This window comes from Bubalus kerabau, chromosome 5, assembly GCF_029407905.1.
Source record: "Bubalus kerabau isolate K-KA32 ecotype Philippines breed swamp buffalo chromosome 5, PCC_UOA_SB_1v2, whole genome shotgun sequence".
Classification (NCBI taxonomy): Eukaryota; Metazoa; Chordata; class Mammalia; order Artiodactyla; family Bovidae; genus Bubalus; species Bubalus kerabau.
Window position 1 is genome coordinate 85,997,182 of NC_073628.1, and position 23,214 is coordinate 86,020,395.

General features: G+C 44.0%; 1 protein-coding gene and 1 long non-coding RNA gene across 12 annotated transcripts in view; both read left to right on the top strand.

Moving 5' to 3' along the window:
* The window catches only part of SMYD3 (SET and MYND domain containing 3), a 761,886-nt gene that overhangs the window by 529,874 nt on the left and 208,798 nt on the right, over positions 1 to 23,214 (top strand). The window lies entirely within an intron of this gene.
* Positions 8,163 to 18,961, top strand: LOC129652945 (uncharacterized). Its single transcript, XR_008714859.1, has 3 exons — positions 8,163 to 9,181; positions 16,877 to 17,000; positions 18,122 to 18,961. It is a non-coding gene; the product is annotated as an uncharacterized LOC129652945 (long non-coding RNA).

Here is a 23,214-nt window from a genome sequence, read left to right on the forward strand (position 1 = left end):
AACCCAGGAATCAAACCCAGGTTTCCCACATTGCAGACAGATTCTTTACCATTTGAACCACCAGGGAAGCTGCTGAACGTTGGCATGTTTGTTTGAACTCCTGCTTTTAATTATTTTAGGTATATACCTAGAAGTGGAATTGCCGGATCATATGTTAATTCTAGGTTAATTCTTTGACGAGCTGCTGAACTGTTTCCCCAGCAGCTGTATTGCTTTGCATTCCCACTAGCGATGCACAAGGGATCAAATATCTCCACATCCTCACCAGTGTTTTTCTTTTTTCTTTCCTCTTCTCTTTTCTTTTTCCCTTCCTCCCTTCTTCTTTCCTTCCTTCCTTCCTTTCCTTTCTCTTTTTCTCTTTCTTTCTTATAGTCATCCTAATAAGAATGAAGTCGTGTTTGCATTTTGTTACCTAGTTTGTCACTGTGTTTGTCTTATAGTTCTTTACTAAAATTATAGCTATTAAATAAAATGAAGCTAATGTATCATAAAAATCAAGCTATATTTCAGATGTGTGTCCCTGGCTAGGTTACTGACTTAGAATTATTTATTCAACAAGAGTCATGTCTTGATAAAACTCATCAGGTTTCCAAACCACGAGAGTTCCAGAGAAGAAAGTGTCGTTGTCCCTTTCTTCCAGGGTTAGTGATCTCCCTGCCCTCCCAAAAGGCGGTGATGTTACCTGAGTGGGGCTCTTAGCAGGAAGATGTCTTCTCGTCTTCACTTCTCTTTTGAAGAAACGCTGTGAGCCAAGCCTCAGAGGAGCCAAACCTGTGACTGTACATTTTGGAATTCACTCGCTCGCAGGTGTTGGCAGCCCTGGCCTGGGTCCAGCACAGCGTTTTCCCTGGAGGGATGCCCCGCTCTGGATTTCCTTGTCTACAGACTGTGTTATTGTCCAACCTTTCAGCTGGGATCAGGGAGAGGTTGGTCGGTCTGTTGCCAGAACAGCGCCTACGCGTGACCTCTTGTCTGAGCGCCTGCCAGAGAGCGCTGCTATCTCTGCAGGGCAGCTGAGGGCTTGAAGACGCGCCTGACAGCGGCTGGGCCCACTCCCAGCTCTTCTGATCGCACCCAGACAGTCGGGTCCTGGTCCCCACCGCTCACCTTTGTCCTTCCTCCTGTGTCCCCGCGTACTCCCAGCCACCTTGAGTTGGGTCTTGTTTCCTGGTGCTGTTGGATGCTCTGGGGTTCTGAGGAAGGGCGAGGACTCCTGAGTGTGGGCTGCAGCCCTTGCTCATACTGCACTATTTGCATAGCTAAGTGACCTGGAGACAGTTCCTTACAGCACAGCCTGCTCTGCCCCAAGCCCACGTCCCAGTTTTTTCCAGGAAAAACAGTCCCTGCCTTGAGTGATTCATGGCTAAAATCGAATGAAATCACATGAGATGAAAGTGCACTACTCACCAAATATGTTAGTTGTTAATGTCTCTCCAAAGCTTCTTGAGGAGAGAAGGAGTCTTTTGTGTCTTATAGCATAAGACATAAGCTCAGTGAACTCCAGCTGAAAGAAAGATGCTCACACTTCTGATTTCATAGGGAAGTCAGTTCTCCAGTTATCCCCTACCCCAACCACCACTGAGTGACATTCCCAGTTATATTTGATTAAAATGTTTGCTTCTTGGAAAAAAAAGCTATGACAAACCTAGACAGCATATTAAAAAGAAGAGATATCACTTTGCTGACAAATGTCTGTCTAGGCAAAGCTATGGTTTTTCCAGTAGTCATGTACAGATGTGAGAGTTGAGCCATAAAGAAGGATGGCATTAAAGAATTGATGCTTTTAAATTGTGGTGCTGGAGGACTCTCGAGAGTCCCTTGGACAGCAAGGAGATCAAACCAGTCAATCCTAAAGGAAATCAACTCTGAATATTCGTTCAAAGGACTAATGTTGAAGCTCCAGTACTTTGGCCACCAGATGCAAAGAGCTGACTCATTGGAAAAGACCCTGTTACTGGGAAAGATTGAGGGCAGGAGGAGAAGGGGGCGACAGAGGATGAGATGGTTGGATGGCATCACCGACTCGATGGACATGAGTTTGAGCAAACTCTGGAAGATAGTGAAGGACAAGGAAGCCTGGCGTGCTGTAGTTCATGGGGTCACAAAGGGTCAGACGTGATTTAGTGACTGAACAAAAACAACGGCACTCAGGTGACGGATTCAGTTTCCCTGAGATGTCTTATAACGAGTTAGTCTTTTTCTTCCTGTTCCTGGTACTGTTCCATTTAAAGGGGGCACCCCATATTTGGCATCATTAAATAAATTCACTAAATGTCTCGTTGTGTTGGGCAAGTGTGTCATTTCTTAGATTAAAGTCCATTCCCTGAACTAAGTTCAGAAGCCCCAAGAGCCAGAGGTGACTGCACTCGAGCAAAGACACCCCACATACCCATCTCCCCAAAGCAGACGCCCGGGCTGTCTGCACCAGCTAATGTAGTCTCCATGCCAATTCATAAATCAGAACTTTTCTGGAATGTAGGTCATGTTAGGGCTTTTGTTTCTGGGGCAGACTCCTCCTTCCAAAGCACAGAGGCATGTTGCTGAAGAACAGGAAGGAGCTGGAGGAAGTTGAAACCTGGGACGAAATAAGTGGCTCTTTCCTCTCCACTCTCTCTCCACAACCACAGGCTTTGAGGTTTTTGTGTTTCAGAAAGTGTCCCCTCTTTGGATGGGGATACTGGAGAGCCAGCCAGCCCTTGTTCTGCATGCTGTTCTTGATTTTGTTGGGTTCTTGAATCCTGGGTTTGGCTATTTTTAAGCTACTGCTACCTTATATTTTATAAATATCTGTATTATTTTGTACTTGCAGGTAGAGGTCTTATGTCTTCTGACTGTCAAAATGTGTTGGGTATTTACTGAATCCCTACTGTGTGCCTAGCACTCTTTCTGACCCTGTGAATGCATTAGGTAACTGGATAGACAAGGTCCTACCCTCCCGGGTTTATCTATTTGTTCCATTCCCAGGTTGTTAGGTCACAGTGTTTAAAGTAAAATAACATCCATATCATGAGTTCTAGTCTATACACACCTATAAAAATTACACAGAGAAGAGTTCCATTCATCACAACACTGCTGCTACTGCCAAGTCGCTTCAGTCGTGTCCGACTCTGTGCGACCCCATAGACGGCAGCCCACCAGGCTCCCCCGTCCCTGGGATTCTCCAGGCAAGAACACTGGAGTGGCTTGCCATTTCCTTCTCCAATGCATGAAAGTGAAAAGTCAAAGTGAAGTCACTCAGTCGTGTCCGACTCCTAGCGACCCCATGGACTGCAGCCTAACAGGCTGCTCCGTCCATGGGATTTTCCAGGCAAGAGTACTGGAGTGGGGTGCCATTGCCTTCTCCATCATCACAACACACTACATCCCTAATCAAAGCTGCCTGGTTGGTGGTTTTGCACTGTTGACCTCAAGGGTCTGGAGAAGTTAAGACCTACTCTGGATGGTTTGTCACCAATCAGCCAGCAGGTTTTTACTGAGCACCCTCTGTGTACCTAGCACCATATAGAAAATCATTTCAGAATACGTCCTGCTATTCGTTAAAGCAGTATAATGCGTATGTTCTTTTTAGTCAGACAAGATGGCTTATTTATGTGTGTGTGTGTATGTAAAGTAAAACAAGAACGTTTTTTAAACATTCATTGCATTGAGCATTGCTAACTGCCAGAAATATATCATGTGTTGGAAAATTAGACACTGGAATGAGTATAATCTCCAGTGCAAAAAGTACAGTGTGCAAGAGATAACACTTAAAATTTTTTCTCTAAAGCTGCCCAATTTCTGGCTCAGATTCCTCTTTCCACTGGTGTGATGGAAAACCACCTCCCTCTGGAGGTTCCGGGGTCATTCCAGGACCAAGTCGGTAGGGGCTTGGGTCTCCGCCACCCTTGGGCAGGATCTCCCTTGGCTGGGTCTCCACCAGCCCTTGGCAGCTCTCTCTCTGCTGCTTCCTTGCCACACGGAGGGCTTAGGAGTCTTGCTTGAAGTTGCATGTGGCTGTGTTACCCATTTCCTCCTCCCAGTGTAGTGTGCTGCCAGGATGTGAGCGCTACCAAGAACCATTCAGACCTCCCGGTCCCCCTCAGCCCCCACTACCTCTGCTGAGGTTCTGGGCAGAATCTGCTCCCTGGGAGAAAAAGAAAGAGGAGAAAACAAACTACTGCCTCGAAATGTCATCCACAGTTCACTTCTGCCTAATCTGTAAAGATTTCCCAAACACGTTGGCATAAATTACCTATTGAATCCTCATAGTGGCTATGAGTTTGTTACTGTTCTCGCCATTGTTTAGGTGCATGAAAAGGCTTGGGTTACACACTGTCATTCGAGTGGAAATCACACAGACAGTAAAGAAATTGTGGTGATCACAGGCTGCCCTCAGGATTACAAAGCCACCTCAGATGTGCAGTGTTCCCAAGCACAAAAGCTGGTGTAGGAAGTAGACATCAGAAATGTGCTGGTGAATGATATGCTTTGTTTTACTATTTTATTTATTTGTATTAAAAAAAAATTTTTTTTTGATGTGGACCATTTTTGAAGTCTTTATTGAATTTGTTATAAGATTGCTTCTGTTTTATATTTTTTGGTTTTGTTTTTGGCCATGGGGCATGTGGGGTCTTGCCTCTCTGACCAGGGATCACACTTGCACCCCCTGCATTGGAAGACAAAGTCTTAACCGCTGGACCACCAGTTATTTTTTTAAAGGAGTTAATTTTTTTGAAGGTTGAGTTTTACAAACTGTGTCCTTTTTATGGTATCTTCTTCTCTTAAAAAACTTTTCTATATCTTGTAGTTTATCTCACTCCATACCACCTAGTGTTGTGATCTGCCTATGGGGCTTCCCTGGTAGCTAAGTGGTACAGAATCTGCCTGCAGCGCAGTGGACCCTGGTCTGATTCCTGGGACAGGAGGATCCCCTGGAGGAGGGCATGGCTAGCCACCCCAGTATTCTTGCCTGGAGAATCCCCATGGACAGAGGAGCCTGGTGGGCTATAATCCATGTGATCAAAAAGAGTCAGACATGACTGAGCGGCTGACAACATACACAACATCCACATGGATGGATACTTAAGGGAAGTGGTTGGTGAATTAAAAATATATGTTCTCAACTAAGGGCATAAAACTTCATTTATGACTAAAGTCTTCTCTGTTTCTGAAATGAGACCCGAGATGCCATCTGCCCAAATGGGGAGGATGACCACGGTGGTGAGGAAGTAGCCAGAGCTCTGGGCTATGAGCCCTGGGCTCCCCAGTGTACCAGGAGAAAGTGCCCCTTCCAGAGGTTGAGGACAGGGGTCTAAGGTTAATCCAAGGTGCCAACCCCGGGAGAGAGCAGCCTTCCCACATCACCTCTGATGAGCCCGCACGTCCACAACAGGAGTTGAGGAAGAAACCCTGACTGCCAGGTGTCTGCTGTTGTGCATCTTTACCCCAAGGTCCCAGCAGCTCCCTGTCTGCTGACTCCCATGCTTTCTGTTTGTGGGGCCGATTTCTGACTCTTGAAACACACAGGAGACATCTGGGGAAGAGTGTAAATAATGATAATCACAGAGTAGTGTCTAAAGTATAGGCTATGAAGCACTTAATAGTGTGGGCAGATTTTCCCTGGATTTAGGATTGGACTGCAATTTCCACTTTAAAATTGCTACTTATACGACTTGGGAGATATAAGCATAGAGGAAATTATTCTAACATTTTTTTGTGTGTGTGAGGAAAAGAGCAGTCAGAAGAATGTGAAAGAAAGATGATGAACCAACCAAAAAGGACAACTCTTCTGGCTTCCTTTCTATGCTTTCCAACTAACCTATTTTCTAAGCATCTGAAGTGCTTAAATATGTGGGGTTCTCCATTTTGTGTGGTTCTGAATGGAATATCAGATGCTGAGTTTCATGTCTGCTTTTTTAATTGTGGTAAAATATACATAACATGGACTTTATCATCTTTTAAATTTATTTTTAATTGAAGGATAATTGCTTCACAATATTCTGTTTCTGCCATATATTAACATGAATCAACCATAGGCAGACATATGTCCCCCCCCCCCCCCCCCCCCGTCTTGAACCTCCCTCCCATCTTCCACCCCACCCTACCCCTCTAGATTGCCACAGAGCTTGGGTTTGAGCTCCCCGCATTATACAGCAAATTTCCACTGGCTGTCTATTTTGCATATGGTAATGTATGTTTCCCTGCTGCTCTCTCAATTCGCCCCACCCTCTCCTTCCTTTGCTGTGTTCGCAAGTCTGTTCTCAATGTCTGTATCTTCATTGCCGCCCTGCTAAGAAGTTCATCAGGACCATCTTTCTAGATTCCATATGTATACATTAACTGTTTTTAAGCATACAACTCTGTGGCATTAGGTCCACAGTCCACAGTTTGTGGACTTCCTTGGTGGCTTAGATGGTAAAGAATCTGCCTGTAGTGTGGAAGACCTGGGTTCAATCCCTGGGTTGGGAAGATCCCCTGGAGTAGGAAATGGCAACTCACTCCAGTATGCTTGCCTGGAGAATCCTGTGGACAGAGGAGCCTGGTGGGCTATAGTCCACAGAGTCGCAAAGAGTTGGACACATCTGAATGACTAACACTTCCACAGTTTGTGCAACGGTCACTACCATCCATCTCCAGAACTTTCTCAGCTTGGCAAACTGAAGCTCTGTATCCATTAAACAGTAGCTCTCCATCTCTCCTTCCCCTAGCCCCTGGCATCCACCAGTCTACTTCCTGCCTGTATGAGTTTGACTACTCTAGGTCCCTCATATAAGTGCCCTCATAGTGCCTGTTTAAGTGTGATTGCTTTTTTCAAGGTTTAGTATTGCTAATGTTTTATAAGTTGTGTATCTGTTTGCATTATTTTCATCCTCTCTCTTCGAGTGCCAGTAGAGTACAGCGACTTAGAACATGGATTCAGGTACTGACTCACCTAGGTTCCAATCCTGATTGCCTCTTCCTAGTGATGCAGCTTTGGGCAAGTGGATGAACCTCTCTGTGCTTCCGACTCCGCAGCTGTCACATGGGGGTAAAAACTGTGCTCACCTCCTAGGGGTGGAGTGAGGAGAAAACAAGTTAATAAGCATGGGACACTCCAAACTATGTCTGGCACATGATAAAGACTCGATGAACGTTGAGTAGCAGGAGCAGCAGACCTTCTGCGTCCAATGTGATTAATAATTGGAACTCCTGGGACTTCACTGCCGGTCCAGTGGTTAAGACTTTGCCATCCAATGCAGGGGTGCAGGTTCAGCCCCTGGTTTGGGAGTTAAGATCCCACATGCCTGAGGGCCAAAAACATGAAACAGAAACAATATTGGAACAAATACAATGAAGACTTTAAAAATGGGCCACATCAAAATAACTCTTGTCCCATTTACATTTTCCAATTATGGAGACTGAGCGTTGATGGGTTTTACACAGTAGAAAGTAGCCGACCCATGACCACTTCAGGCCTCGTGACCACATTCTAGAGCTGTGCTTCTTATGCTGAATGGCTTCCTTTGTTGAAATCTTTTGGAGGAACATGGTGTGACAGCCAGCCTCCAGCATGATTCTTGCCTCCAGGTATTCACATCGTTGTGTAGGATTCCCCCCTACCTTGCACTGGAGTTGGTCTCTGTGACCAATAGAGCATGGTAGAACTGATGGTATGCTGTTTCTGTGAGTGGGTTATTAAAGACATCGGCTTCTGTTTAGGTCCTTCTCTTTCTTGGGTTTCTCACTTGGGGAGAAGCCTCCTGCTTCCTTGTAGCTGCCGTGTGGAGCCTCTGGCAAGCAGCCAGTGAGCACCCGAGGCCTGCCTACAACCATGTGAGTAGAGTGCTTATGGGAGTGTTTCTCTTTAAGGCCTTGCGGCAGTGGGGACATTTAAGTTGGGCCCTGTCTCGCCGATCACCGAACCCAGGGTAGGCAAGGCCCAAGCGGGGAAGCAGGAAGATGAGAGGAGCCGTAGGAACTGCAGACATCCTTTATTTGCTGGTGGCCGTTGCTGCAGCAAGTCAAACATGCTTTATTCTCTAATGGTTGACTCGGATACAAGCACTGTTTCAGGTATTGCTTATATAGGTATATGGTAGAACTGAAGGGGTCTCAAAGAGTCAGACACAACTGAGCAACTGAACTATATAGGCATACAGAACGAAGGTGGCTCGTGGCAAAGTGAGTACATCATGATGTGTGTGTGCATTGCTATAAATGATCTCAGCTGTTACTGAACCATGCAAAGTCATTGTTTACAGAACGTGGGGTGAGAGCGAGAGGCTGTGGGGCAAGAGAGCCTGACCATTGCCATCTTGGCTAATTTCTATCACCCTACAGGCCCTAAAAGTTGCAGAGGAGTTTTTCAGGAGAAGTGAGACAGGGGACTTCAGGTAGAAACCTGTCATCATAAATGTTGTGAATTTTATGACAGGCACTAATTATGTAAATAGTCCTAAGAAGTTACGGAATCATAAAGTTAGAAATGATCCAAGTGTTTATATCTCACCACTCCCCAAGAGGCGATTCTGAATAAGTTGAAATGTTTGCAGTCTCAGTAATAGAAAAAGAACTTCAAAGCAGCGTGGATTACAAAAGGGAATTGCTTGGTGTGTGCGTGCTAAGATGCTTCAGTTGTGTCCCACTCTGTGCGACCCCATGGACTTTAGCCTCCAGACTCCTCTGTCCATGGGATTCTCCAGGCAAGAATGCTGGAGTGGGTTGTCATGCCCTCTTCAAGGGGATCCTCCCAACCCAGGGAATGAACCCCACGTCTCTTACGTCTCCTGCACTGGCAGGCAGGTTCTTTACCACTTGCAGCAACTGAGAAGCCCAAATCCATTCTGATGGGCCCCATTTAGGGCACATATGCATCCTCCCTTCACACCAGCCACTGTGGCCAGAGGAACAGCATTTGCTGATTGATTTAAGCTGTGTTATTGCATCTCCCAAGGGGGCAGGTGTCAGCTGATTGGATTGGGCCAGTCAGGGCCCACAGTAAGCTGAGGCTGGAGCCTCTTCCATTATATTACATTCGGGAAGGGTGATGGTGGGGATGAAGGGGATGGATGCTCATCAAGACTCGCTGCCGCCTCAACCTGGATACGTGTCAAGCGGGCAGAGGCGCCACTTGCTCATGGGTGACTGGGGACCTGTCTCAGGCCAACCACAGTGCTTGGTATTTTAGCTAATCATCTCTAGTTCATAATAAGAGTCTTTTGAGGTAAGTCATATTCTGTAACTGAAAAAAACAGACTCAGAGAAAGTATCTCGACCAAGGCTGCACGTCCAGCAAATGGCTGAACCAGGAGTGGAACCGGGCATGTCTGCTTGCAGAGACTGAGCTTTTATCTATTATGTCCTGATGTCCTAGGAGAGAGCTGCTGCCATGTTGGGAGAGTTTTGATTGTTAGGTCTGGTGTGGGAGTGGAGATGTGGTTTGGTTGATCTGTTTAATAATGTAAAGCTGAACCTACCTCCTGGTGAAACTCCTCTGTATTTTATTCCAGTTCTGAGGTCCAGAGCAGTGGTTTTCAGGCCAGCAGGGCGTCACTTCCAGAGATGATCCTTTAGCATATACAGGTTTGGGAACTCCTACTTTAGAACATGGGCTTCCCAGGTGGCCCTACTGGTTAAGAGCCCATCTGCCAGTGCAGGAGACATAAGAGACTTGGGTTCCATCCCTGGGTTGGGAGGATCCCCTGGAAGATGGCATGGCAACCCATTCCAGTATTCTTGCCTGGAGAATCCCTTGGACAGAGGAGCCTGGCAGCCTGCAGTCCATAGGGTTGCAAAGAGACACGACTAAAGCAACTTAGCACGCACGCCTGCACTTTAGAACGTAACCAGCTTCTTCTCTCTTCCATGTCACAAATCTTGAAATATTTAAGACTGTTTCATCCCCTGTGGCTGTTTGCCTCTTCAGGTTCCTGTGTTGTGCTTCACAGTTGAGATTTCAGAATCAGAAAGACTGTTCAAACTCTCCTCTCTGTTGTTTATAAGTCATATATTTCAGGGGAGTTTCTTATTATCCCTAAGCCTTAGTTTCCTTATTTGTAAAATGGGAATAATCAGTCTGTATTTTTTTAAAAAAGTGTTGCAAGGGAAAAGTTTAAAAAGCATGTGGCATTTCTTAGCATGATCCTGGCACACACAAAGGGTTCAATGGATATTACTAGCTGTTAATAATGATTAAAGTCCCCTGCTCCTCTAGCTCTTTTTAAAATTGTATTTTCAAGATCTTTTTTACCCCTCGTTTTTGGTGCACTTTAATTTGCCTCTTAAAATGCAATTTCCCTGCATTTTCTTTAGAAAAGTGGGTAGTGGTATGGGGTAGGTAGATGTTAGCACACAACTCTAGGCATCTGACCATGTCAGCAAACGGTAGGACTGTGTCTTCCTGTGGTCTGAGTGTGACATTTCCCTACATGCAAATATCCTCCCAGATATTCAACATCTGGGAATTTCCCATCCTTGTGTAAGTTCTCGTCTCTTGGGAAATTTATCAGTGGACAGTTACAGAAATATCTGGATTATTCAAGATTTTTTGGACATTCTTTGGCTTATTTTCAGGCCTAAGCTGTGTTTGGAGGCATAGTATGAGAGTTTCATCATCAAAGTAGGTTGTTTCCAAGGCCACTGTGATCTGCTTTCTCTAATGTAGATCTGTCTGCATTTTCCTCTGCAGCAACCGTGATGACTGACTGTAAGGGATATGTCCTCTCCAGAAGAGTGCATTGCCATTTACGTAAAATGCAAGTGTGTTTTAGTTCCATTTATTTTTATTTCTTGATCCTCAAATACATGTTTACTTGATGTGTCCATGTGAATGAGCTTTCTGTGAAACGCCTGTAAGACAAGAGCGTGACTATTGAGTCCTGATGGGGATAGTGCCCAGCTGGCTCTCGCTGAGGCCTGAGGGTGTGGGTGGTGCTTCACGCTGAGGAGATGGGAGTGGAGTGTCCTTCTATGGTGGGCCGTTCAGGGCCGTAAAGCCTTCACTGAAGACCATGAAAGTGCCAGGAGGCTACCAGTTTCAGTCAACTAATCGGGGCCTTTACAACTGGCCTTAAAATTTCTTGTAATTTTGTTTATGGTCTCATAATAATATGAAAGCAGTTGTGCTTACTAAGGGCTGTGTAGGTAGTCTGTCCTCCTTGGCCCAGATGCAGGAGTAACAGTCCAGTTTCATGTAGCACAAATGTGTTCTGAGGCACAGTCTTTGATTCAAATGTTAGGAAACAGGTACTTTTACAGAAATAAAAATTCCCAATACCAGCTTCCCTTGGGCTTCCCTGGTGGCTCAGACAGTAAAGAATCTGCTTGCAATGCAGGAGACCCAGATTTGATCCCTGGGTCGGGAAGATCCCCTGGAGAAGGGAATGGCTACCCACTTCAGTATTCTGGCCTGGAGAATTCCATGCACAGAGCAGCCTGACGGGCTACAGTCCATGGAGTCGCAAAGAGCTGGACGCAACTGAGCAACTAACACTTTCCCTTTTTTTCACCAGCTTCCCTTATTCTAACAACTAGAGGAGAAAAACTGTTGAGAGCGACATTTCAAAAAATGTTTTAACAGACTGTTAATCATTCTCAAATCCAATTTCATGTCTCCTTCCCCAGTTCCTTGAAGAAATGAAATGAAAAACAGATTAACGTATTTGAATTGAGGTGAAAAAAAAAATATCAGACATTGGTGGTCTGAAATTTAGTGTTTTGGTGACTGCCAGAGGAACATGTTCCCTTGTTCGGGGTCACTGATACATTATTTAAAACTTATTTTTAGTAAGGATCATACTGTGAGTGAGGTATTACTCTCAGCAGTAGCACTTCAAAGATTTATTTCTGAGAACCCTACAGTCTAATGCACTGGTCGCCTTAGGAACAGATCACTTGCTTTAGTGCAGGCAGGTGCCAGGTGGAGGGAGCAGGAAGGGGATCTGAATCCAAAAGGACTGGGGAAAGCTTTGGAAAGAAGAGAGAACTAGTGCAGGGGTTTAAGGATAGATAGTTTTCCAGGCAGAAGGAATAGGATATACAGACATTTTTAGATGTGAGAGAACATGACATATTCAAAGATGTAATTAAATAGTTTAATATTGCTAGAGATTAAAATATGACGGGGAAGTGACTAGAAATTAGGTTAGACAGATGGGGAAGAGCCAAATGTTAAAAGGTCTGAATGCCATGCACAGGAGTTAAAATCTTTATCTCAGTGGTAATGGGAGCTACTGAATAATTTTGCATAGAGGACTATAGATCACTGTGTTTGCAATGTAGAGCTTGGAAGGGGAGAGCTTAGAAGTAAGGAGATCATTGGTGCAGGCTGGATGATGTTGACCTAAGTGGGTGCAAAGGTCATGGAGATGGGAACAAATGGCCAGTTTGGAGATATGAAGTGGATTGAACAGACTTAGGATATGATTGGGTGTGAGACATAAGGACATGCTTGTCCTTGCAGACTGGTTTGTATGAGTGGGTAATGGAGCAGGGGGTTATTATTAGATAGAAAAAAAGAAAGAGGAACAGGAAATTAAGAAAAAAACAGGAATGAGGTAGAAGGTAATGGGTTTGCTTTTATACATTGATATCTTTGAGGTGCTTGTTGGACAAACAGAATTGTCTATCGATAGCTGTGTATTTGAAGTTTAGGAGAGAGGTGTATGTTTGAGAGCTATCAGGATATAGAAAATAATTGGAATATAAGCATAAATGAGAATTCTCAGGCAAAATGTGTAGAGTGACAAGAGGAGGGCCAAGGGAGAAGGACCTAAGGAGAACCGACACTAAGGGGGATGTGAAAATGTATTCCTACAAAGGAGACCAAAAAGGGTCAGCAAGAGAGGGGTAAGAGACCCAGGATAGAGAGATGCTACAAAATCCAAAGGAGAAGGGAATGCCCTTTTGGCAGATGAGTACGCCAGACATTGTGGAAAGATTTAAGATGGGGACCAAGAAGTAGCCTGGAAACTCGAGTTATGCAGGAGCATAGGCTGTGCAGGTTCAGTGAATCTGAGAGGGCAGCTGTCAGGCTGCAGAGCAGCGAGGAGTAAGTGGGAAGGTAGAAAGTGATATGTGGAGAACATTCTCTTAAGAATTTTGGATGCGTAAGAAAGAAGAGAGAAATACACTACACCCATTTCCGATGAGGTCAAGGGAGATTATTGTTTGCATTTTTAAATGAGAGAAATTTAAACATGTTTATATGCTGAGAGAAAGGCAATATGGAGAGAAAGTCTAAAGAATCGGGGAAGAGAGGACAGTCAATGCAGCAGGTTCTAGAATAGTGTTTCTGAAAGTCTTGTTTGGGGGCAACAGTATCAACATCACCTGAAACTTTTTTAGAAGAGTAAATTTTCAGCCCCTGTTGAATCAGAAACTCTGGGTTTGCGGCCCAGCAGCCAGAGTTTTAACAAGCCCTCCAGGTGATTCTGATACACCCTCAAGTCTGAGAACTCCTAGAGGGAAGGGCTTCCCTGGTGGCTCAGGTGGTAAAGAATCTGCCTGCAATGTGGGAGACTTGGGTTCGATCCTTGGATTGGGAAGATCCTCTGAAGAAGGGAATGACTACCCACTCCAGTATCCTGACCTGGAGAATTCCATGGAACTGTATAGTCCACGGGGTTGCAAAGAGTCGGACACGACTGAACGACTTTCACTTTCACTGTTCAAAGGGAAGGGAGAGGGGTGCGATCCAGAGCCCAGGTGGGTACACACACCTTACGCAGGAAAGGAAGTATCTCTGTAGGATTCAAGTGCAAATAGATTCTTGGTAAATGGTTGTGAAGTTGCTTCTGATTGAATAATTTTTCTTTTAGAAATAGAAAGTAGCTTTGTCTATGAAAGATTCCAGGATAAGAGTAGGCTTAATTGAGTCTATCCTAATGTAATACCCATTTAAGTTTTGAAAGTGTTGCCTTATAGTTGAACTAGAATATGATTAATCTGAAGCTAAAATATAACTTTATTCTTTTTCTCCTTGGATCTTACTCCTGGCCATTTCTTACGGGAGCAAGCTGTTTTGCTTATTGGTTTCTAATTCCTTCCAACCAGAACTGTTCCTATCACACCATGTGTTTGGAAACTATGTCTTTAGGTGTTTGGGGTTTTTGTTTGTGATTTCAATGGGGCTTTTACAATATTGTCTTAGTCATTGGATACTCTGGGAGGTTGCTGAGATCACATCACTTAGAACCAAAATAAAGATGAAAACAAGTAAGGATCCATCATATCAATAAGAGATTGACAGATGTTACTAACAGCTTCTTCTTATAACATTCTCACATAGAAGGTTTGAAATGATCAAGAGAAAAGCAGGACATATATCTTAAAAAGAAAAGCCAAACAATTAAAAAATCTATGAGTGTCTGGTCAAGGGTCCAGGTGGCCCATATAGGCTGAACTTTTGATCTCATGAAAAGGTGGTTGCCATTTCATCTTATGACTTCAATATTATGAAGGACTTTGACAAAGAAGCATCATTTTGACATGCCCAATTCTTATAAAAAAATAATGAAAGTGAAAGTGCAAGTCGCTCAGTTGTGTCCGACTCTTTGTGACCCCATGGCCATGGGATTCTCCAGGCAGGAATACTGGAGTGGGTTGCCATTTCCTTCTCCAGAGGATCTTCCTGACACAGAGATCGAACCCAGGTCTCCTGCACTGCAGGCAGACTCTTTACTATCTGAGCCATCAGGGGCTCTCAATCTGCTGTAATTAGCCATTAATTTTCTTTTGCTATTACGTTTTGAAGAATGCATTTATATTCTAATCTATGCACAGAATCCCTTAAGGGTGAGAATTTGAAAAGTTACAACTGAAAATAATGTCCTGAAGGCCATGGCAAAATAAGGAAGGGGAGAGATGTTATGTTTATTATTAATAGATCTTTATTGCCGAGTGTTCTCATCTGGTAGGGGAGCAGGGTCATGTTGGGGCATCATGTACCATCATGCAGAGCACCAGCACTTTAGAAATTGTTGTAAGAAACACCTGACTACATCCCTCATGGTGTGACTACAAAAAGAGAATTCCTATTTCTGAGTGGAATACAACACTCCTCAAAGCAAGTCTAGTGTGATTTTTTTTTTTTTTTTTGAATCTTTGTCTGATTTTTTTGCTCATCCTATGGAATAAATAAATTTTCTTAATATTATAAAAATAATTGATATAGACTGCACATTTTCCCATAGTATCTGAATTATTAATAAATATGAAGTAAGTGGGCTTAAATGTGTGTGTGTGCGTGTGTGTGTTAGTTGCTCAGTTGTGTCTGACTCTTTGTGACCCCATGGGGTGTAGCCCACCAGGTTCCTCCATCCATGGGATTTTCCAGGTAAGAATACTGGAGTGAGTTGCCATTTCCTCTCCAGGGGATCTTCCCAACCCAGGGATCAAACCCGGGTCTCCTCCATTGCCCACAGATTCTTTACCATCTGAGCCACCAGGGAAGCCCAAGTGGGCTTTGGAGACAGTTAATTTTTAAAACTTTGTTACATTGAGATTTCTTTGGTATAGTATTTAACTTACTATACTTTTATTGTAATGTCAGGTCAGCCTTCAGAATGGTATTTTGATTGTTTCCTATTTGATCAGAAACTGAGAAAATAAATGCCACTTTTATTTAAATCTAAGTGTGATCCTGTCATAACAGTAATTAAAACCCCCACTGCTTTCAACGATGGTAATTCAGTATTACCAAAAACATTTTAAAGGAGAATATGTGTGGATTAGGAGAAAGTCACAGCTCTACAGACCTCCTGTAAAGAAGACACCACAGTGCTTAGAGGCCCTGGGAGTATGAATTGTGCCCCAAATCCCTTGAAGCAGGACCTAGAGTCTTCTACCCAAGCCTGCCTCCAAGACATGTGCATAGAAGCAAAAGTTCTTTTGAGGGAGAGGGAAAAAATGAAAAGAGAAAAATAATATCAAAATCTTCTTTTATGCAACAAGTTCCATGTGATCATTTTCCAAGTTAAAGGACCCTTCCTAACTTTAAATCTAACCATAAACAATTTTATTGGAGCCAGAACGTACATATGCTTTTAATATTAACACTAAAGGATCTTGCTTAGAAATGTCTGGCTTTTCTGTTTCTTTCTTTGCTTTTGTTATGGCAGGTTAGATTGAGCTTTTTCTTTCAGATCTGAAAGTTTTTTTTTTTTTTGCTCAGTACCTTGAACATTTGTGTTTATAAATGTTTGGCTTCTGACAGCTGTTTTGGGTTCAACTGTGTAAGGGACCCCTTAAATGTGAACCGCTTTGCAAGTGTTTATTCCCTTGAAACATTTCTAATGTAAATGTATATATATAGAAAAAGGATTCTGAAAGGTTCTTCATAGTTAGGTGTAATCTGTCCTGACAGGCCAGCAATTTTGATTTCTTACAGTGATTATGTCCTGGTTGTTTGTCCAGCCTGGGCTCCCAGAGCACGCCTAGGTACTTAGCTGACCACAGGGCATACAGTGGCAGCCCTAGATACTCATGGTTTGGCCTCTCGAAGGGGGCAGAGCCTCTGGACACAGGCCTGGCCCCATGGGCATCCTACTAGTACTTGGTATACTGTTGTTACTACCCATCCAGAATCTCACCATTTATTTGGCTACATGTTCATTCTATATTCAAAAGTTTATCAAGTACCTGCTGTAAACCAGGTGTTCCAGATGTCAGACATAGAAGTCTGAGTCAGACAAGGTTCCTATCCTCTTAGAGCTAAAATTGTAGCATAAACACCATAGGATGGTTCAGATTAGAGGTTGGCTGATTTTTCTATAAAGAATCAGGCAGTAAATAAATATTTTAGGCTTTCTGGTCTTTGTTATAACTATTCTACTCTGTCCTTGAACACAAAAGCAGCCATAGACAATATGTAAGTGAATGGGCAGGGCTGAGCATCAATAAAACTTTATTTACAAAACAGGTAACTGGTGTATCAGATAACGGCAGCAATTCCGTGGGGCAACATCCATAACACAGTCTGTACTAGGATTCTGCCTTCCAGACTGGAAGGCATTGCTCCAGTCAGCATCCAGCAGCCGTAGAAAGTAAGTGCATTTCTCACCTTTTGCTGGTTATTGCAAAATGACTGACTGCTGCATTTGTCATGTTCTTGAAACTGTTTCTCTGCCTTTGGATTTAATAGGTTTTCCCAAAGTCCTCAGTTAGGACGTATCACCCTGATTTGCTCTACATGTCATAAGTGTGTGACAAGCAGGAAAAAAATAGGCAAACTCGGGTCCAGACGCTGAACTTGGAAGGAAGCATTTAATTCTGGCTCTCTTTTCTGCTTGGCAGTGAATGATTCTTTGTGACACTGTGGACTGTAGTCCGCAAGGCTCTTCTGCCCATGGGATTTCCGAGGCAACGATACTGGAGTGGGTTGCCATGCCCTTCTCCAGGGGATCTTCCTCACCCAGCCACAGACATCCCTCCCGTGGGAGGACTTCCATTTACTCTGTGTGTAACCTTTCACCTCATGCCTGGAACTGTGGAGGAAACAGAACTCAGATTTTCCCCTCAGGGAGTACACAATCACAGAGGTCAAAGAGATGAAGTAAATTCATACCTTCTTTTCCCAATGTATTTGACCACCTATCACATACATGCAAGGAAGGTGGAAAGACAAAGACACAGGCCTTGTCCTAGAGAAGTTCACAGTAAAGTGAACGAGAAAGTAATGCACAGCAAAATGCAGTCAAATGATTCAACCCAAGATAGAAACCACACTGCTTTGGTTGCTGAGTTCTCTTCTCTCTACGTGATTCTGAGGGCTGCCCAGAGTGCCGTGTATACTCATGGGTGAGGCATGTTACAGTATCATCTCCATTTATAGATGGAGAGACTGAGGCGCAGAGAGCCCAACCCCACAGCTGGTGAGCATCAGGGCTAGCATATGAGCTCATGCTTCTTCCAACCTCCAGACCCTGAAAGGTAATTCTGCTCTTTAGAAGAACATATGCTGATGAGTAACATCCAGAGATTGAACTTTCTCTTTGGCCCCCCCGCCCCCACAAAAGAGTCTTGTAACAGTGTTTTTGATTTTTAGCAAAAATATGACTACCCCCTGGATAGTGAACACTGAATGAGAGGCAGTCTGGCGGCCGGGCTCTGGACCAGGCCCACAGATGTGTTGTTTGGCCAACACAGGTTTTTTTTTTTTTTTTAGACATCTGAATTTGGACACTGTTAGTTTCCTAGGGCTGTAAAGCAAAATACGAAAACAAAGTACCACAAACTGAATGGCTTAAAACAACAGAAGTCGATTCTCGCACAGTTCTGAAGAATAGAAGTCTGAAATCACCGTGTCAGCAGAGGTGGTGCCTTCTACGGGTTCTGAGTGTGAGGCTGTCCCATTCCTCCGTCCTGGTGGCAGCAGACCATGCTTGGTGCTCCTTGGCTTGTATCTGCATTCATCTAACTTCTGCCTCTATCTGCACATGGAGCTCTCCGTGCGTTCCTCTTCATACAGCCTTCTGACAAGGTGCACGATTCGTATTGGATTAGGGGCCCCTCGACTCTGTGAGCTCATGTGAACTAATTCACCCACAGTGGCACGTATCCAAAGAAAGCACATTCTGAGGTCCTGGTGGTTGGTCCACGGTCCAGCATGTCTTTTTTGATGAGAGCATGATTCCACCCCTAACAAATACTTTTAGATAGGACAGAACTTCCCTCTTCACCCCCCACTTCACTCTCCTTCATCTCCTCTAGAACAGATTCACAGACCTCTGTTGCTTCTGGCCTACTTGGGCATCTGATTTGACTGTTTCTGCCCTCAAGGTGTTTGTTTGGTGGTGTGGTGGTTGTTTCAGAGAAGGGTTGAATGCCAGACCTTTAGTCATCTAGATTTCCTTCACTAGGAAGCTGGGTTTATTCTTTTCACTAAAGACTGTTGCTATCCTCTCATGGAGCAGAAAGCCACATTTCATAACAGGGAGGTCTGGATTATTACAATAGCCATATACTTTTTTTTTTTTTAATTCAGGTATACTTGATTTACAACGTTGTACCAATCTCTGCTGGACAGCAAAACGACTCAGTTTTACACAAATATACATTGTTTTTTTAAATATTCTTTTCCATTATGGTTTATCTCAGGAGATTGGATATAGTTCCCTATCTGTATGGTAGGACCTTGTTATTTATCCATTCTAAATGTAATAGTTTGCATCTACCCCAAATTCCCAGTCCATCCCTCTCCCCAGATCTATCTCCCCTTTGGTGACTATAAGTCTAATGTCTGTGCATCTAGTCTGTTTTACAGATAGGTTCAGTTGTGCCATAATTTAGATTCCACATATAAGTGATATCATATGGTATTTGTCTTTCTTTTTCTGACTTAACTTCACTTAGTGTGATGCTCTCTATGCACCTACATTGCTGCAAATGGCATTACTTTGTTGTTGTTTTTTTAATGGCTGAGCGGTAGTCCAATGGGCACGTGTACCACATCCTCTTTATCTTTTCATCCGTCAGTGGGCATTTAGGTTGCTTCCATGTTTTGGCTTACAGTGAGTGAAAGTTGCTCAGTCATGTCCAACTCTTTGCAACCCCATGGACTGTAGCCTGCAGGGCTCCTCTGTCCATGGACTTCTCTAGGCCAGAATACTGGAATGGGTAGCCATTCCCTTCTCCAGAGGATCTTCCCAACCTAGGGAGTGAACCCAGGTCTCCTGCATTGCAGGCGGATATGTTATCATCTGAGCCACCAGGAAAGACTGGTTTACAGTAGCCAGATACTTGAAAGATACATGCCCACTGTGAGAGGGATGGGTACTTCATACTAGGCTGAACTGCCCTGAATTTGTAGGCCCTTTCCTAGGTGTTTCCCAGGAGAGAATTCTTCATGAACGTGGTAGAAAGAACTTTGCAGCATGGATCACCATCATTTGGTTTAGCAGAAGTCAGAGCTAACAGGAGGAAATGGGAGAGGAGACTGGGCTGCAGGAGCATAGGGGCGGTGTGGGGAGCAGTGCTAACGAGACACAAGACTCTTGGAGGGTAAGGCCATGCTGAGCTCCCCACAAGGCTTGTGGTAGACTAGCCATGCTCTGAAAGGCTTGACATGCCCTACCCTGGGGCATTCAGACTTTTGAAACAGTTCTCCCTTCCCTCCCCCACACTTAAACGTTTTTCCAGTAAAGATGATTCCTACTCACTCATGGAATAGAATGCCACACTCCATAAAAAGGCTCTTTAATTTTGAAAGACAAAGAATACCTGTAGGATCAAATCAACTCCGTAAGTGATTAAAATGATGAATGGTAACTGTTGTACTCTTTTTTATAGGAACACGTAGGTGACTTTTAGTTTATTGCAATTCTGGTTCTACTAACTTTTAATTTGCCGGCACACATTAGGCAAACTTTTTTGAGCACCTACCATTATGTTGGATACCATGAGAGACATAAAGATGGATAAAGTATGATTCTTGCCCTAGAGGAGCTTATAAATTAGCGGAGAGAGACAGTGCATACCAACATAAATAATAGCACTGGGAGTGGGTAAGGGAACATATAAAGGTCCTCAATTTCTCTGGTTGTTCAGACTTAGATGATTTTACTGCATTGTTCACTGAGCCAGTATTTATGGAGCGCCATCATGAGCCAGGCCTGCTGCTTGTACAGGGGGTTTACCTGCAGTGGTAACGCCGAGCAGACTCCGGGGCCAGGCTGCCTGGGCTTGTGCTTGGCCCTGCTTCTCAACAGCCGTGTGACCTGAGGGAGGTGCTTAACCCCTCTTTGCCTCAGATTCCTTAATCTGTAAAGTGGGGATAGTATTAGTCTTTACTTCATAGGGTTTTGGTGAGGATTGAAGGAGCATATGCGTAGACTGAGAGCGAGCCCATGTTGTAATATAGCACGACTCCCACCTTCCTTCAGAGGTGCTGATAACAAGCACCAGAGAAATAAAGGCACTATTACAAATTGTGGTAACTGGAAGGGCGTGAGAGAAAATATTATCAGGCAATGGAGAGAAAATTAAAGAGGAAACTAGATTTTTTGGTTGGGGTAGGCTGCTACACTGGTTGTATTTGAGCTGCCCTGAGCGGGTGAGCACGCAGAAGAGAAGTGGTTTGGAGAGGGGGGAGCTGAGGCAGATCTGATCTAGCAGAGCCTCATGGGCCATTTGAAGAAGTTTACATTTTATGTCAAAGCAGTAGGAAACCATTGAAAGGTATGAAATATGAGCGTGACCAGATCGAATTCGTGTTTTTAAAAAGATGATTCTGATACTTTTGAGTGGCTCCAAGAAGGCAAGAGTAGAAGCTGAGTCCAAGGCTGTTACAATCAGAGGAGACAGAAGATGGTGTTAACTAGGAGGCTGGCAGCAGGGATGGAAAGAAGTGAATACATTCAAGAGACTTTCTGGAAGCAGAATCATCAAGATTTGGATGGGCTGGATCCTAATTATTAGAGTCCAAACTCTGCACTCTTCTCACCACCCCATTGCCACTGAGCACTTTGTCCTTGCCCTCCAGCCCTCTGGAGTTGACAGTGGAGCTTCAGGTATGTGAACTCACTCACAGCTTCAGAAGCGTGTCTCCAACTTCTCACCCAGCAGCTAACGTGCCTGTGACCTAGTAGTGGAGTGAAAACACAGCATAATCCTTATGATTTGAAATCCGATTTCCTTTCCTCTGCTTTTCAGGAGCTAGAGGTGAGGACAAGAAAGCAATCTGGTATCAGGGGACTTCCCAAGTGTCTCAGTGGTTAAGAATCCAACTGTTAATTCAGGAGATGTGGGTTCGATCCCTGGGTCAGGAAGATCTCTTGGAGAAGAAAATGGCAACCCACTCCAGTATTCTTGCCTGGAAAATCCCATGGACAGTGGAGCCTGACGGGCTACAGTCCATGGCGTTGCAAAAGAAAGGGACCCAACTTAGTGACTCAACAATAACACCAGGACTTATTAAGATATTTAAGGACATGGCCTGGGGTAATAACACCTTTGGATCAGTGGCCCCTGCTCACCTGTTTCAGTTGAAATGAGTCAGTGGCACCCAGAAGCCCTCTAAGACCAGCTGTCACCGGGGAAGGGAGTTCAGTGGTCACAGGAGACCACACTGAGGACACTATGCTGCTCACTTCAGCTAGGCTTTGCAGGCTGAGTCTCCTTCAGTCACTTACCAGCTATGTCACCTTGGACAGGTTCCTTAATCCTCCTAAGCTTGAGATTTCTCCTCTGAAAAGTGGGGTTAATGAAAGCTGCTTCACAGCATCATTTTAAGTATCATGGATCATGTAAGCCAAGAGCCCACCACATAGTAGCTTCAGGTTTTCCCTCAGGAAGAATAATGTAGTCTAATCAGACTAGAGTGTGTGTTTTGTTAATAGATTGTGTAAACTAAAATTGTGCAACAGCCAGTTTGGGTGCAACTAGGTGTTCAGATGAAACATTGACATTTTTATATGTTGTTTTAATAGTGCTTTATGATAAATGCCAACAAAATAATACTTTTTAGAGACACTTGGTTTTTACACACACTTTGAGAGGTAGTAAAATCTCCCATTAATGCTAATAGCATTCTGGCAGAGCGAAGACTTAGCGGTGTGACGAAAAGTAAGTTACCTTGCTCTTTTCTTAATGCAGTCTCAATTCTGAAGCAACACAAAGGAATGCTCTCCGTATTTATTCAGGGATTTGTGTGTGCGTTTGATAGGTACCATTTATCTCCAGCAGAGGAATCCACACTTCTGGCCTTTTTCCCTCCTCGGTTAGTTCGGATTTCCTCAAAACCCTTTGCCCTTTGAAGAGTTGCATGCTATTAAGTAAATGAACGGAGTATGTTTCTGGGCTCGTGCTGACAGATTTATGACAGGATGGCAAAGTCAGCAGGGAAAACAGGGTCAGGCACATACCCTGGCTGAGAAGCCCGGCTGATTCAGACAAGAGAGCTTTGCTTGTGCTTTTCCTCGGCGTAGTAGAGAGAGGTTTTGGCTGAGGCCTTGAAAGCATGTGTGCTAAAATAAGCTCTGTCATCATCTTTACTGGTGGAAGAGATGGGTGCAGTTGTTACATTATTGCTATGTTTTGTTATGTCCTATCTGCTGAATAGTATTAATGAATTATTGAGATTAATTTTCATAGTGACTCCATGTTAACTTCATCCCAGGCTCTCAATGTTTTAGTTGAAATGAGAACTTCTTCAGATCTATTCTTATTTCATCTTGCCTCCCCTTATGACTTAATGAAGATCATTCATAAGTACTTATATTTGGAGGAAGATGAGAGGTTCGTTTCCATAGTATTACGAGG